Consider the following 16551-nt stretch of genomic DNA (forward strand, 5'->3'; position numbering starts at 1 on the left):
TTAAAAAGTATAACTAAAGGTCACAATTAAATTAAACATCAACATCTATTAAGATCAAGTTAATACCCCTGAAAAATAGATGACTCTTCCAAGTGTGTGTTTAAATTGGCAGCTGGTGACTAGTATAACATGTTCCACATTGTTACACCACAGCAACATGCAAGCTATTATGTGAATGCGAAAATTGCTGATGTGATGATCCCTGAGATCGTTTCCAGTAGACTCCAAGAGCTAAGCTACCTATGAAACAATAGTATCAGATCAGTTCTACGATTACCATGACTTTAGAGAACTCCAGAGCTACCTCCAAAATCTGAGCAATTCCTTCATTATGGGACAATAATATACCCTGAACCCAACTGCCTCCTCAACTTAAAGATCAAATATATTCTGGTGGAGAAAAACTAAGGTAAGAACTCATGACATTTTGGCAGACCTATAGCTCCCATGTGTAATCTTCCCAGTTTGTCATTAAAGAAGTCTCTGAGGGTGTCTTGAGCAGGGTTGCTCCATCTCCTTGTCTCTTTCTATCAACAGTCCACCCCAGTTCATCCAATGAGGAAAGAAAAAGTACCCAATTCCTACACTGCTCATATATATATTCTGAATGGTACTAGCCTTGATTTCTCTGCCTACAGCACATCCTTATGCACATGCAACCTCTAGTCCTGTCGACAACAGATGTGCAAACTCTGTTACATGACTTCCACTCATCTGATCAGAGTTCCTACTCAGAAAGGTTGAAGACAAGCATCTCTCAACACTGCCGTCTCACACTCGATTACAGCTGAAATCAGAGGCATCAAACCAGGGGAGACATTGACCAAAATATTTGCCATTCCTTGAGAAATGCTGCTTGCCCAGAACCGCTGGCATTCACCTTGCTAACAGAAATACCTTCTTGGAATCTGTGGTATTTGTTTTATGTCCAGCTGGTCACTTTCATTTCTGATCTCATACTAAGGTCAGAGTTGTACACTTACCCCATCAGAACCTAGCAGCAATGGTCTGTTATTGTCCGGTCCAATTTATGAAGGAGATTTTCAAATTAGGACAGCGACCAGAGATGTGCAGAATGGCTATTTACAGACCACGTGCTTCCTCGGAAGCACCTGGGAGCTGGCAGGGCACGATGGTATGCACTGATAGGAAATGATACAAATGACAAATGAGCAATGTCTAATTATTCCAGTGCTGCTCAGACACAGAGACAAAGACAAGAAAACTGAGAGTTAGGGATGAAACTCCATCCTCCTCTAACCCTATTGTGTGTACTGCACTACATATTAATGTAACATCAAGCCCTATTTTTAGATCTCTGCAATCCACAGGCATAAATCATTCCGGTGCCACAAGTCACCTCTGAGTTAGCAATGCCAAGTTTAACATTTTGCAGGATCCTACTAACAATATAATTGAAAGCAAGTGATATTTAAAATGAATAGTGGTAACTGTAATAGAATAGCATTATCCTATAAATAGATTTTTTGCGAGAATTTATTAAGTAATAATTAAAAGAAAAGTGACAAACGTGCCACTTAGCTAATTCTATCTTCACAATAGCTCTCAGGGTTGAATTTGGAATGCCGTTCTTCTGCAAAAAAAATGCAAATGGGACAGTCCTGTTTTCTTTTTACATAATACTGATTAATCCACAGTGGTTTCAGCCAAGAGGGTTATCTCTGAATTGAACATCTGATTAAAGAAGAAAAGACACAGCACAACTAAAGGCATGAGCTGGTCAAAGTGTTACTTTCTATGATAGTCCATGACCATTTTTGGTGAAACAGAATTTAAAGCTAAATCTTCCCTCAACTCAGAAATCCTCCTCCCAAAGTTAGTAGAGGAAAAAAAAACACTTTTACTTTTTAATTAATATTAAACCAGAATGTAATGTGCTTCACATGAAATCCACTAAGAAATGGCAAGAATGGAAGGAGATCTCACCATTTTATATAGCCAAGCAGATACAATTCACTACATATTTTCAAGATAAACAATAACCAGTCCTCAAGTAAGAGGACACGATAGCACCATTTGTCACACATAGTTCATCTTAAATTTACCTGGTATTCGAGGTGACCATGTGTGTTAGATAACTGGCTTTATCCAGAAGAGGAGAAACTCCTCCTATCTTTATGACCAGAGGTAGTTTTGCAGCAAGGTTCCCAATAAAGTGAGATTCCCACCCTCCCACAGGTAACAGGAGTGAGGAACACTTTTTTCCTTAATGTTTACATTGCAGAGGGATGGCTCCTGGGTCCTTAAGGAAGATATTCCTGGGTCATAGAGGTGAGGAAACGTCCATGAGGTTTTCAGAAGGATTTATATACTTTTCAAAGGCAGGAAAAAGTACTTACAAGTTTGCTAAAGGAAGTGTTCTAGGAAAAAGGGAAAAAACAAGTCTCTTCCCTTATTTTCAACAGGGAAAATTAAACCTCTTAATTTTTATTTGACCTTACACCATATAGGTTCAGTATGATAATCATAATGCAAACTCATTTACGGAAGATATGTGATTACTGCAAGTCCCAGAAGAGAAAATCAACAAAATGGGTAAAACAAAAATGCTTTCTAGACCATTAAATCAGCACAAATTAATACATCATGCCAAACCACATGCATTATGGACTGCAATGATTATTGATAATATATTTCACCAAGGGAAAAACAGACTCTTAATAACCCTTTGTCTTCCTGTCCATTTCTGACAAGGATGATGATTTCATTTTTAATTAGTTCAGAAGTAAATGTATAATGATAACCAAAGGGAAACATTTTTGCCCCTCTGCATGAGATTATCTATACAATCGTTAGCCATTAAAAATGTATTATACTGAGTACAAAGGGTAGCTTTGCATTCTTTTAAATAATGCATGTTACCCTACAAATGACAAAAAGTATAGCAGAGATTAGGTAAATGAATCAACTTAGCAAAATTCCCAGTCAGTCCTATAGTCAGAACAGGTATTTGGCTGATATGATGTATCCCAGACACGTAGTTCAAACTACTTAATGAACTTTCTACCTTTATGTAGTAATTTTCCACTAAGTGCTCTTATACAGCATCATCTAATGTTAGCATTAAGAGGGATGTGTAATACCAATCAATAGCCAAATAAAACAAAACCACCAGAAGTTAGAAGGGGATAATGCAGAGAGTAATGCTTTCTGATGAGACCTTTAGAGGGCAACATCAAAAGGAATCATCCAGAGTCTGCAGCCATTAGTAGATCACATGCACCATTGAAGATGTTGCTAACACAGCTCCTATTTGATGAAAAATGGGTGCAATCTTAGTTCCTGCTACATGTGCCTCAATTCCTCTAGAGAAATGCTTCAATAAAAAGGAATATCATAAAGAAAAGAATAAAGGTTTAACGAAAACACTAAGCAGAATCCTAAAATCAGACATCATCCAAAAAGTTTTCTGGTTTTTGGTGTTCGGGAAGGTGGAGAAAGGGGCAAAAAGGAAGGAATGCTCAGTGCTGTCAAATCTAAAATCTGCCCTCAGATCTGATGTGTTCGGCAAATTAAAAGGAAGCCTAAGAGAATCACTAAAGAGGACATCCTGGCCTGCTAGCCAAGAGAGACTCTGTAAAGCAACAGCTAACTTTTCTTTAGTCTGTTCTCCTTTAATTTACATGAAAAGAGACGCTGTTTCTCCAACACTCACCCCGAACTTCCTACTGTGAAGACAGCTGCCTTATTTGCCTTTCAGCAAATTAAAAGTTAAAATAACCTCACTGTCAGGAGTAGCAGCAGCAATGGAGATGCTTGAAAAAGCTTCCTTTTACTGCAGTGTATTCCATTTCTCAGAGACCACCTCTACCTTTTGACTCCAAGAGAAATCTCTCAAAAAAGGATACCCTTCCTTTACGAACTCAGGATCACACCCTCTGCTGCTCCCCTCATTGACAAAGATCAAGATAAAATCCCTAACAAGGAGGATTCTGCTTTCTTAATGCTCCTCGTGCACTGATTTTTGCTTTCGTATTCACCCTCTATCCATCACTGCTAATAAAAGTTATTAATAACATTAAAAGCCAAACAAAAGTTTAGGTCATGCTGCAGTTTGGGCAAAAGTGTAAAAATATCTCTAGTATTTTCTTTACAAAAATGTTGAGAATGAGGAGCAATCAGAGCTCATAAAGCCAGTAGGAAAAAAAGAACAAAAAACAAAGACACCATTTCTTCCAAGCAGCAAAAGGGAACATCAAATAAATGCCATCTGAGTCCTAAGTTTGGTTTGCATGTGATTTTTCCAGACAAACCAAATTCTGTGTCCAAAATGAAAATCAAGTAGTGACTTCTGAAGAATCTTCAAAGCCATGTTTTCTTAATTTCAGTCTAGGGACCTCAACATTTTCAAGATTCTGACTCAATGAACTACAATTATTTTCTTAAGCAAGGCTTGCATCCACAGAGGAAATGGAAACAGGAGGCCTGGAAGAAGAATTAGTTCATTAGGATCATATTACTGGACATCTTTACTCTTCTGCATTTATATTTTCCTTGGTGTAAATTCATAACAACAACCCCTTCTTTCCTCATTTAGCATACACAAGCTCACTGTTTCATTTTGTTAAAATCCCCTGGATGACTGAAATAAAAATGCTACTAAATAGAATATAAATTACTGTAGTATCTATTACAATAATATTATCATTACTATCAACCAGAGGCCATTAAAATTTTTTTTAATTTTGCCTAAGCCATAAAGAATATTGTCTAAAAAATCATTTTTTCATTCATAATCTTTTCATAGCTTTTTTTTTGGCCATACATTAGGAAAAGCTACATGGAAGTTTTTGTCAAGTATCATTTTTAATGAATAACAATTATTTAGATAATGCAAAACTCATAAAGTCTCACTAATTAAAGATATGTTGTTAAACCAACAAAGAATATATTGGGTCAGTCTGCTAAACCTCCAAGTAGTAAACTTTTAATAACAGTATAAATTATTACCATTACCAGGCCCATTAAATATGTGTTCAGATTTAATATCGATAATAATACTATGGAATTGAGCTTATATTCCCATTTTATAGAAAGGCAAAGTGCATTGCCCAGGCTGATACAGATACTAAGTTGTAGAGCCAGCCTTTGAATCAGAATCTACTTGAATCTAAAGTCCAGGATTTTAACCACTACTTAATATTACGGGCTATATTTATATCAATTATCACTGTTGTAAATATATGGGTTGTTTTATTGGTATGATTCATAACCCAAAAGATTCCTCCAAGAATTTTATTTTTATTAACAATTTTGGTCATAGTTCTTATTTGGGACATATTCTAATTCAAGGGCCTCACTCAACTGAACATGGGCTGATAATTATGGATTAGTTGAAGTGCAGTGTGATTTTGGTCATTTAGGCAAGGTCAATTTTTAAAACTATCAATTCCTTTCTTTTTAAATTTTTTTTTGGAATATTGACCTCCTTCTGAGTAATTCCTCACCTATAATTTGGCTAGCTTCCATTTTTATTTTAATCTCAAGCCTAGAAGAGAAAGTAATGAATTCATCCAGATTAGACATCATCAAGCTAAAAACTAACAAGAGTTACCTTCTTACTGCACCAAGACTGTGTATGCCTCCCTCCCCAGGCCCCCATTTTCCAAGTTTATATAACAGATCATCTTTATGCTGTTGCAGAAGATCAGTATTTCACATTGTACTGATTTTTTTTTCAATTTATGACAGCATATTACAAGAGCTGTGTATGATTTTTACAGTTCATGAGTCTCTAGCCTTGGATCAAGCCACACTGCAGCTCAATCTTCTTCAGTCCTTGTTAGCAGAGGCCATTGTAACAAAACCAAAATATATGGAATACACAGTGTCAGCTCCAAATCCTAGACCATAAACTCAGGTGGGCAAGTAATACAACTTTTTTAATATTGATGTTTCTGTAACAGTGTGACAGAAACACCTCAGTAAATTTAAAGATGTAGCCCCTCATCTACACCCTCACCTGCCCTCCCCAAAGTCCTGGTTTCCCAAGGTTATATCCAATTTCCATCCTGAGGAGGAAGCTTAACTGTACCACATTCTAGAGTAGGGGGTGAATCTGACCTTCAAATGCCATTGATCTGCAGTGGTATTTTCTCAGATATCCAGCTTCCTTCCTTGTCCTTGGTCACTGGCCCAAGGAGGTTACTGCCCGGTGTTCCCTCATGCTCAGCCACAGTAGCCCCCTCACTTCTAGATGCCTCAACATTAAAATCATTTGACTCTGTTCCTCTCAGCATCCCTCTGTGGTCTAACCTCCCAAATAGAGGGAAGTCAAAGGAATAACAAAAATAGAATGGAGAGAGAAAGGCTATATTAGCTAATCTTGGAAAGTAATATCCAACCGCATTTTAAAGTAAAGGTAAATATGAGTTCTTTTTTCTGTGTATGAAAACAAATAAAAATAATTGATCGGACTTTCACAATATTTAGAGGGTATCCCAAATGGAATTTTTCAAAGAAATATAACAAACAATCCTAAAATATGTATGGAACCACAAAAGACCATTTCTTTCTTAAGAAAGAACAAAGCTGAAAGCATCACATCCCTGATTTCAAATGATATTACAAAGCTATGTAATTAAAGCATTATTTAGTATTGTGTTGGCATAAAATACAAACACATAGATCAATGCAACAGAATGCATAGCCCAGAAATAAACCTACTCATATATGGTCAATTAATTTATGACAAAGGAGACAAGAATATAAAATGGGGAAAAGACAGTCTCATCAAGAAATGGTGATGGAAAAACTGGAAAGTAACCTGCACAAGAATGAAGGTGGACCACTAACCTACACCATAGGCAGAAATTAAATCAAAATGGATTAAAGACTTGAATGTAATACCTAAAAACCATAAAACTCCCTGAAGAAAACCCAGGTGGTAAACTTCTTGACATAGGTCTTGGCAATGATTTTTGTGTGTCTGACACCAAAAACAAAAGCAACATTAATTCAGAAATATATATGCACTCCTCTATTTATTGGATTCTTTACGATAGCCAAGATATGGAAATAACCTAAGAATCTACTGATAGATGAATGAATAAAGATGTGGTGTATAAACAGACAAATATTATTCGGCCATAAAAAGGAATGGGATCTTATTATTTGTGACAACATGGATGGTCCTACAGAGTATTAGGCTAAGTGAAAGAAGTCAGACAAGACAAATACCATATGATTTCACTTACATGTGGAATCTAATAAAAACCCACCAGAAACTGGTGGTTGCCAGATGGGAAGCAGGTAGGGAAGAGCCGAAATAGGCGGAAGCTATTAAGAGGTATAAACTTCCAGTTATAAAATAAATAAGTCATTAGAGCTCGGAGTTGAGGCCCTGGCTGGCCAATGAACTCACAAGTGTAGGGAGTATGCTACATTAGGGGCAAGTCTTTCGCTAACACCACAAGGGTCCCGGCTTAATGACTGGAGTTTGATAGTAATTCTTGCTGCAAGCATAAAAAATTAAAATAAATTAAGTCATGGAATTGCAAAGTACGGCATAGGAAATATAGTCAAAAATATTTTAATAACATTGTTTGGTGACGGATGGTAACTACACTTATGGTGAGCATTGTGTAACATACAGGATTGTCAAATCACTATGTTGTATACCATAAACTCAGAAACCACTGTATGTCAACCCTACTTCCATAAAATGTTTTACTTAAAAATAGGACTACCATATGATCTAGCAATCCCATTTCTGCATATTTATCCAAAGAAAATGAAAACACTAACTTGAAAAGATATATGCACCCCCATGTTCACTGTAACATTATAAACAAGCTCAAAGATACAGAGAACAGATTGGTGACTGCCAGATGTGGAGGGTGGCAGATGGGAGAAACGGGTGAACTATTTTTGGTTTTTGTTTTTAGTTAAAATAAACTGATTTTTTTTTAAAGCTGCAAGAATAAGTTTTCTAAGGGGCTTCTAGGAAACTTTTGTTCTGAAAAGAAAAAGAGAAAAAAGAGGAAAGAAAGACACAAAAAGAAAAGGTCCCCCTCCCTCCTCTCCTGCCTCCTTGTTTGTGGCAGTGATGTGAGGATGTGATGTCTGGGACCATTTTTTAAAAATAAATTGACAAGCTCAAGGATGAAATATTGATGTGATGAAGAAGGCCAAAGTAGAGTTGGGGTGGGGGGAAGCGGGGGGAAGAGCCAGGATTCTTTATGACCTCACAGATGCTGCCCCAACTCTGCCTATTCTTGGCAAAGGAGTCATTAAATATTTTGCTGAATGGCTTGGGCCATTTCAACCAAGCACTTGCAGCCCAGAATGAACCTTACTGATTGTGTTGGCCAAGGATGGGATGTATACCTAGGCTTCTGTGATGCTGAAAACTGTTCCCTCGGTTTTCTGGGGGCAGGGACAGGGGGTAGCAGGGTAAGGATAGGGGGAGAAGACTGCTCCCAGGGGCCTTCTGCTGAGGACCACCTTGCCAACCCTAGACTGCTGACACCTATTAGGTTTTGAGGAAAAAAAATCCTATCTTGTCTAAGTCATTTGTCTTCATTTCTGCAACATCATCTATTTCCTGCCTTAAAGCCACCTGTGTTGTCAAACAAGCACAATAAGGTATCAGTTTTTGGAATGTGACACAATACCACTAAAGTTCATCTTTTACAAAAACGGGAACCTATTCTTGGGACTTCAAATGTGTGCTATGTGACTTCCCTAAACTTCTCTTTGAGGGACTGAGGAGTACCTCAAAAGAGATAGGTAGCCATCCCCTAGAGCAACTAACACTAGGGCGCAAGAGGCCCAGATGACCACATTTAGAGATGACACACCTAAAGCATGAAGCAAGATCTTGTCGGCAGAGAAAACACAGTCTTCCAAATATGAGTCCACAACCAATTGCACAGTGACAGAAGCTTCTAATTACTGGTGTTCTTTAAGCTGTTATCCTGTGCTCAAATACAAACGGCATGCCTAGACTCTAGAGTCAGTAGCGACAGGGATTTCTTTATTGAAGTGGCTAATTCTTCCAAACAATTAAGGGGGGAGCCTACAGCCCTTGGTAAAAAATGACAGGGATGTGGGGATAATGGCATTTGCAAATTTAATATCATAAAAATTTTTCCTCTAATTTGGGGTCCTTGCTGCTTTTTCATGTCCACTGTGAGACATAAGTTATAAGCTTTATTGTTGTACTCCAATGCCTAGAACAGGGTCTGGCAAAGAGCAGGCAGTCTCTGGAACAATCACAGTCACAGAAAAGGATGTTGCTGGGGCGCCTGGGTGGCTCAGTCGGTTAAGCAGCCGACTTCGGCTCAGGTCATGATCTCTCGGTCTGTGACTTCGAGCCCCACGTCGGGCTCTGTGCTGACAGCTCGGAGCCTGGAGCCTGTTTCAGATTCTGTGTCGCTCCCTCTCTGACCCTCCCCTGTTTATGCTCTGTCTCTCCCTGTCTCAAAAATTAATTTAAAAAAAAGTTAAAAAATTAAAAAAAAAAAAAAGAAAAGGATGTTGCTATGGGTTGAGCTGTGTTCCCCCAAAATCCGTATGTTCAAATCCCGACTTCCAATACCTTGCAAGGTAACCACATTTGGAGATAACTTCTTTGAAGTGGTGATGAAGTTTAACTGTGGCTGATAAGGTGGGGTCCTACTCTAATATGACAGGTGTCCTTATAAGAGAAAGAGATGCCTATGACCAGAGAAGAAGACCATATGAGGATATAGCAAGAAGGTTGGTCATCAAGCCAAGGAGAGAGGCTTCGAAACCAAACCTCCCAACATCTTGATCTTGGACTTCTGACCTCCAGAACTGTGGGAAAAGATTTATTCCCATTGTTTATGCAACCAGTATATGGTATTTTTGCTATGGTAGCTCTAGCAGCTAATATAGATGGGAATATATATATGTTTCACTACAAAATAGTATTGCCAAATTCTAAAAACTGCCCATTATTTTTGTAAGCTGAAATTCCTTTCCCTTTTATTGATTAGTTCTTGTATTTTGGATGTGGTATACACTACATGATATTTGTATTGTATTTTTATTTACAATAATTCACAATAGATTTAATTTTGCTATTCTAAGATGCTTCCAATTTTGTTTTCTAAATATAACCAAATGTGAATTATAGGAAGTGTATTTTTAGGAAAGCAGACATTTAGATCTCAAGTTCCACATACTGACCCAGCAAATTCAATCCAGGTCCCCGTATCTTTTTTTTTTTTATTACCGCAAAGCCTGATGTGAGGCTCAAACCCACGAACTGTGAGATCATGATCTAGCCGAGATCAAGAGTCAGACACTTAATGGATTGAGCCACCCAGGTGCCCCCCGCCCCACATCTAACAGATATATTTAGGTTGATGATTTAATGCTTACCATTCAAGTGTCTAATCTCATTGAGATTAGTACAATGATACACTAAAATATGGTTAAATACTAAATTTCCGTAATATTCATATATTTGGGGTACTATTTCCTTTTTTTCTCTTTGTACCTCTGGTGCACAAAGTTGCATTACTCAATTACTCATAATCTCTGGCTTATAACATATTCTTATTATTCATAATTGTATGACCCACTTTTATTCATTTATTTAGCCATTTTTCATAATATAAGTAGGAACCATGAATCTCCTCACCTGAAAGAAACAACAACACTCTAATCATAGCCCATGTTCAGCTATGTGGTCACCTCATATGACATCCCTTTCGATTCCTGAGACAATAACCATACTGCATTCCATATTCATAATTCCCTTGACATCCTTGTTATACAGAACTACTACGTCTCCCAGTATTTAAGAGATATTTTAGTTGTTAACTTTATAAAAACAGTATGTTGTAAATGATTTTTTAGAACTTGAGTTTTTTAACTTACTATTATATTGCTAAGATTCATTCATATTTATAAATGCTGTACTTCATTCAACTGCTATATATTATATTGTGAATATATATCACAATTTATTTATCTACTCTCCTACTGATATGCACTTGGATTATTTCCAGGTTATACCCTAAATAGCACTGACATGAACATCCTTGTACGTGTTTTCTGTTATACATGTAAACAAGTTTCACTTGATACCTAGTAGTGGAATTTCTGGAATAAAGGATGTGTGAATCTGCAATTTTTCCTAAAATGTCAGTATTTTCCAAAATGATTGCACCAATTAGCTCCCTGACGAGCAATGAACATCTACCAGATCTATATTCTCTCCAACAATTGATATTATTAGGCTTTTAAATTTTTTGCGAAAAGAAGAGTATAAAATAATATTGTATAATTGTCTCTATTTGCATTTCCATCATCACTAAGGGATATGAGGCGATGTAATGAACATCTCTTCACATGTTTGTTAGTCATAAGAGTTTCTCTTCTATGAAATACCTATTAAGAGCTTTTGCCCATGAGGCTCCTGGGTGGTTCAGTTGGTTGAGCATCTGACTCTTGACTTCAGCTCAGGTCATGGTCTCACAAACATGAGATAAAGCCCCATGTCCAGCTCTGTGTTGGGTGCAGAGCATGGTTAAGATTCTCTCTTTCAACCCCTCCACCCGTCCCCCACATGCAAGCATATCTCCCAAAAATTTTTTTAAAAAAAGATCTTTGCCCATTTTTATAATTCATTTGTAGGAGATGTTTCTGTGCTCTTGACGCCATTCTTTAGACAGTTGTGTATATTGTGAATAACTCCCCCTAGTTTGTTATAGGACTTTCAATTTAATGATCTCTTGAACTCAAGTTTCTACTCTTAAGATAGTAAAAATTACGTTTTTTATAATCAACATGTTATATGCATTATTTAAGCAATATTTTCCTACCGCTAGGTCTAAAACACATTCACCTACATTTTCTACTAAATGTTTAAAGATTTGTTTTTGGTATTGAAATCTTCATCTGAAGTCAATCTTTTTATGTAGTGTGGGATAAGTATCTAATTTCATTTTTCTTGACCCTTAATGAAATTTTCAGGTTTTGATGTCCAGTTTTAGAAAACTATTACACAATTCTAAAATAAGCTATCCCAAAATTCTGATATTACTTACATAATATTTTCCTAAATGAAAGAAAATCTTGCATGGTAGAAATATACGTTGCTAATTCCTTCATATACACTAAAATAATAGCAAAAAAAGAGAAACAGGAAGGTGATTTTCCTAACAACTAAGCATTCCCATTCCCTTCCTTAAGACATAGTTATAAATCTATCATGACTAACTGAAACACACATATAAACATACACAAACCACACACAGAAAGCCACAGGAATGTGGAAGAGGCAAAAACACTCATAGCTTCATAACAGCTTCCATTTCCACTTTTGCATTCATACTATGATTTGTTTTACAGTCATTTTATATCAGTTATTTTTAAATCTGCTCTAAAATTCAATTGAGTAAACCTGCTCTATGTATAAAATTAATTCACAAATAAAGAAATGGCATACTAAATAGTAAATCAATTGCCAAATATCAACTATCTCAGAGGAGCTCGTTTCTCCATTTCTCCACCAATTTACTCTGTAAAAGTAAAAGGGTTTAACTTTTAATCCATTTAACAAACATCTATGATGAGCAAAGCAATGCACTAGAGAGTAAAAACAACACAAATTTGCTCTATGATATAATCAGGGAGCCATAAATAAATTTAAAATGGGACCAATTATGATAAGTTATATAATAGAAATGCCCACAAATGTTGATTGAGTTCAATTATGTTTGTATTTACTAAGCACCTAAGGATATGTCATTGTACGTTTCAACAATCTCATTGAATAGGCATTTTTTTAAATTTCTTTTTCAAGAAGCTACTTCATAATTTCATGATGTTGGAAATTCAGAATAGAAGTAATCAACAGGAGTGTAATTTGTTAGGCAAAATCTATTGGCAGGCACGTCTCGGACCATAAGATAAACACTGGCACAGAAGATGATAAATGTTACCAACATCTGATAAAGGCTTTTCTCCAAGCCCAAGAGAGAAGACGAAGAACTGAAGAATAAAGTCTTTTCAAACTCTCACCTCCTACAGTGTTTATAGTCAGACAGTTACAGGCAACTCAGTTACTTGGCTTTAGGTTTCCACCTGATCCAAGCACTGGACAAGTTCTACATAAAATTATTAGGCTTTTTAATGCCTACTCCAGGTCCTCTATTTTCCAGTCTTCCCTATCTTGACCTTTGCTACACTCCCACTGCTTTTATTCAAAACCTCTACCAGAGCATCCCATCCAGGACTTCCAGTCGCAATGGACTTACCATGATTTCTGTGACCTATCCAAGTGGAAATCTAATTCTGCCCTCTACTTCTCCTACCTCAAGGTTCTGTTTGGTATCACATCCCCTTTGGGCATGTTCCATGGCAATCCCAGCCTAATCTCACAAATTATTTACATAGATATGAGAAATTTGTCGAGGCTCCATCATTCCCTAGGGAATGAAGATAATCGTGAAGCTCTCCATTCAGGTTTCACACACATCTAAAGAAAACCCTCTGCACTTGTAGTCCAAGGACTTGATCAAGTCCAAAGTCCACAGTCATTCATATGTAAGATTAAGTCAGTCATTTAACTCTCCTGAGACTAGGTCAATTTATTAAATGGAAGAAACAATGAATTCACCTGAATGCTGTAGGAAATTACATAAAGAAAGCACTTGTAAACTATAAAGTGATCTAAACTATAAGTGATGTTCCCTTCATGGCAATGATAAACCACCAGGAGAGCTATTTAATTAGCCTTCCCCCAAGACATCCTGTAGTGATGCTTACTTCTCCTATACTAGGAATAAGACTGCCAAAAATTTTGTAGTAGGGGAGAGGTTTCATTTTTAAAATCATGCCTTCATTTAATCATTGACCCATTCATTTAAAAAAAAAGAAAAGTGAAGGCCAGGCACTGGAGATAGAACAGTGACCAAGGTACACAATTCCTGCTCTCATGGAGTTTATATTCTGTGCGTGGTTCAAAGCAACTGCAAAGTGTGGAGACATTGCAGGCACAAAGGGGACCACCGAATTCCCAGGTGAGGACACTTACTGAAATGAGTGTCATCTTTGTTTTTCATTGAAACAAGGGAGGCCATGCTGATATACATCCACCAAGCAGCCTGCAAAACCAGCGTAATCTTGAACACATGATGTGCTCCTTGATTCTTAACCAGCAAAAGACAAAGTAGTCTAGGTGAGACCCATAAATTTCTTAACAGAAAGTCTAATGAAATAGTTCTGCACTTGAGAAAGGACATTTGCTTTCTGTTCCAGTAACACATTAATTCTTTGATAGTAACAGCAAATACTCAGGGATCACTAGACTCTAGGTACTGTTTTAAGCAGATGACATTCTATCCCATTTAACCATTACAACTTGATGCCCTGGGCACTATTATTACCATGCCATTTTATAGAAGAGGGGGAAATAAGGCATAGAAAGGTTAAGAAATTTATCCTAGGTCACACATCTCTTTTTATTCAAATCCAGGCTGTCTGATTACACAGTCTAATCTATGCCCACCATGTTATAGATTCCTCTCATTAGAGTTACTGATGATTATAATATACAAAGGGCAAAGAACCAGTGTTTAATGTAACCTGTCACTCCAGAACTCATTCATAAGAGACTGGATACCTCCAAGAACACCATTCCCTCAGGCTTGATGTGAATGGCACCCCATAGGAGTACACAATATACAAACAACATCACCTCACACAATGAACCTGTATCTCCATCATAAACCATTCTTTCTCAAGTTGCTTCTCTACCAAAGAAGGCCCGGTCCCCTCTTTTCTTTCCAGGCACAAAGTCAGTTATCATTCAGGCCTGGCCATATCCTCCCTGAAGCCTTTCTGGGCTCTTCCACCTACCTCAAAGATCTGTTGATCTCTTCTACACACACTTACTTTATGTTCAGTTTACTTTATGTACACTTTGAACTACTGCTTAACATTTGGTTATGTAATGTTTTGCAGTTTACCGAACATGTATTTACTCAGCTACATGTAAGTCTGTTGAGAACAGAAAAAGGTTTTGATTCCCTCCCCTGGTTGCACGGCACCCCCTCATGCCCACAGACACACACCTTCCATACCTCATATTGTACTAAAAGTTCAATAAATGCTGTTTGGATAGTTGGCAGACTAATTGATTAATCTATTGAATAAATATTCAGCTAAGCTTAAACAGCCTCCATGATTTTCTGTACTCAGACATGGATACACACACAATGTGTGGGTCAGTGAGCTGATGAAATGAAGAAGGAAATAAATAAAGCGTTCATTGGGAAATTACCCTAAATATAAAAATCACAAGAAATGGGAATGTATTAGGATTCAATCTAAAAAGTTTTAAGGGGAGAACCAGCTAATTGAAAAAGAAAAGGAAGTAGTTTTATACATTTAGCATTAAAGTAGCTTCTCAGGATCTGAAAATCAAATGCTTTAGTCCATCAAGTTTGCCATTTTCCTGCTGGAGATGTAATACATCAACCACATTTCACGTACATCTTAAAATTCACTTGACTTGCACCTTCTATTTTATTTCTTTCTTCTACTCTCTACCCACAGGCCCACACACGCGCACACATGTACTCTGTATCCTAACCCCCTTGCCTTAAAAAAAAAAAAAAAAAATCACCATCTGACTATGAATTACTAGTTCTGAGTCATCAAAACCGCACCAGAGAAAGTTTTGTTCATTACCTTGGGCTCCCTCTGCTGGGTCTGCAGGAGTAAAACATACAATTCTGTAGAATTGGAGGTTATGGAACTCCATTCCCCCACAGAATTTCTCCTGTTTTACCTAAAATTAAATTCACTATCTAACAAAACACAATCACTTGAAAACAGAAGAGATTTAGGACCTGGATAAACTAGTAACGATATATCAAGACAAGTGGCTTTTAAGAAACTACTACACAAATCAGGGTTCCTTGTCCGTGTTTATCTTCATTGGTAGTAGAATGGTGGAATTCAGCAGGGGAGCTCAGATATTAAAGAGACAGGGATATAAAACTGTACCGAAGAAAATAATCACAAGAAAAAAGATCTGGACTACACATGTGTTTGTCAGAAGCAAATGCAGATGAAGAGGATAAAGGCAAATTTAAAGCCTCTCAGTAAGGTTTCTAAGAAAGAAAAGACAGCATTGGCCAGGCAGTATCCCTAAAGCACTACAGATCAAAGCTGTTGTTAACATTACTGAAATATAGTAGCAAATCCGATAGTAAAGAATATATTGAGCCTACGGTCACACCGCCTCCCCCAAACATCCTAAAATCACAAAGTACATTTGCATTTACTAAAGATAATAGCAGGGCGCCTGGGTGGCTCAGTCAGTTGAGCATCCGACTTCGACTTCGGCTCAGGTCATGATCTCACTCACAATCTGTGAGTTCGAGCCCTGCGTTGGGCTCTGTGCTGACAGCTCAGAGCCTGGAGCCTGTTTCGGATTCTGTGTCTCCCTCTCTCTGACCCTCCCCCATTCATGCTCTGTCTCTGTCTCAAAAAAATAAAGGTTAAAAAAAATTTTTTAAATAAAGATAATAGCAATGTAATTTA

At 37.2% G+C, this 16551-nt stretch overlaps 1 protein-coding gene and 1 non-coding gene across 4 annotated transcripts in view; one reads left to right on the forward strand and one right to left on the reverse strand.

Annotated features, from left to right (window-relative positions):
• Positions 1-16551, reverse strand: part of TAFA2 (TAFA chemokine like family member 2) — a 508120-nt gene that overhangs the window by 395300 nt on the left and 96269 nt on the right. The window lies entirely within an intron of this gene.
• LOC113602909 (small nucleolar RNA SNORA62/SNORA6 family) lies at positions 7332-7483 on the forward strand. The gene has a single exon (XR_003424437.1). It is a non-coding gene; the product is annotated as a small nucleolar RNA SNORA62/SNORA6 family (small nucleolar RNA).

This window comes from Acinonyx jubatus, chromosome B4, assembly GCF_027475565.1.
Source record: "Acinonyx jubatus isolate Ajub_Pintada_27869175 chromosome B4, VMU_Ajub_asm_v1.0, whole genome shotgun sequence".
In the NCBI taxonomy this organism is placed as follows: Eukaryota; Metazoa; Chordata; class Mammalia; order Carnivora; family Felidae; genus Acinonyx; species Acinonyx jubatus.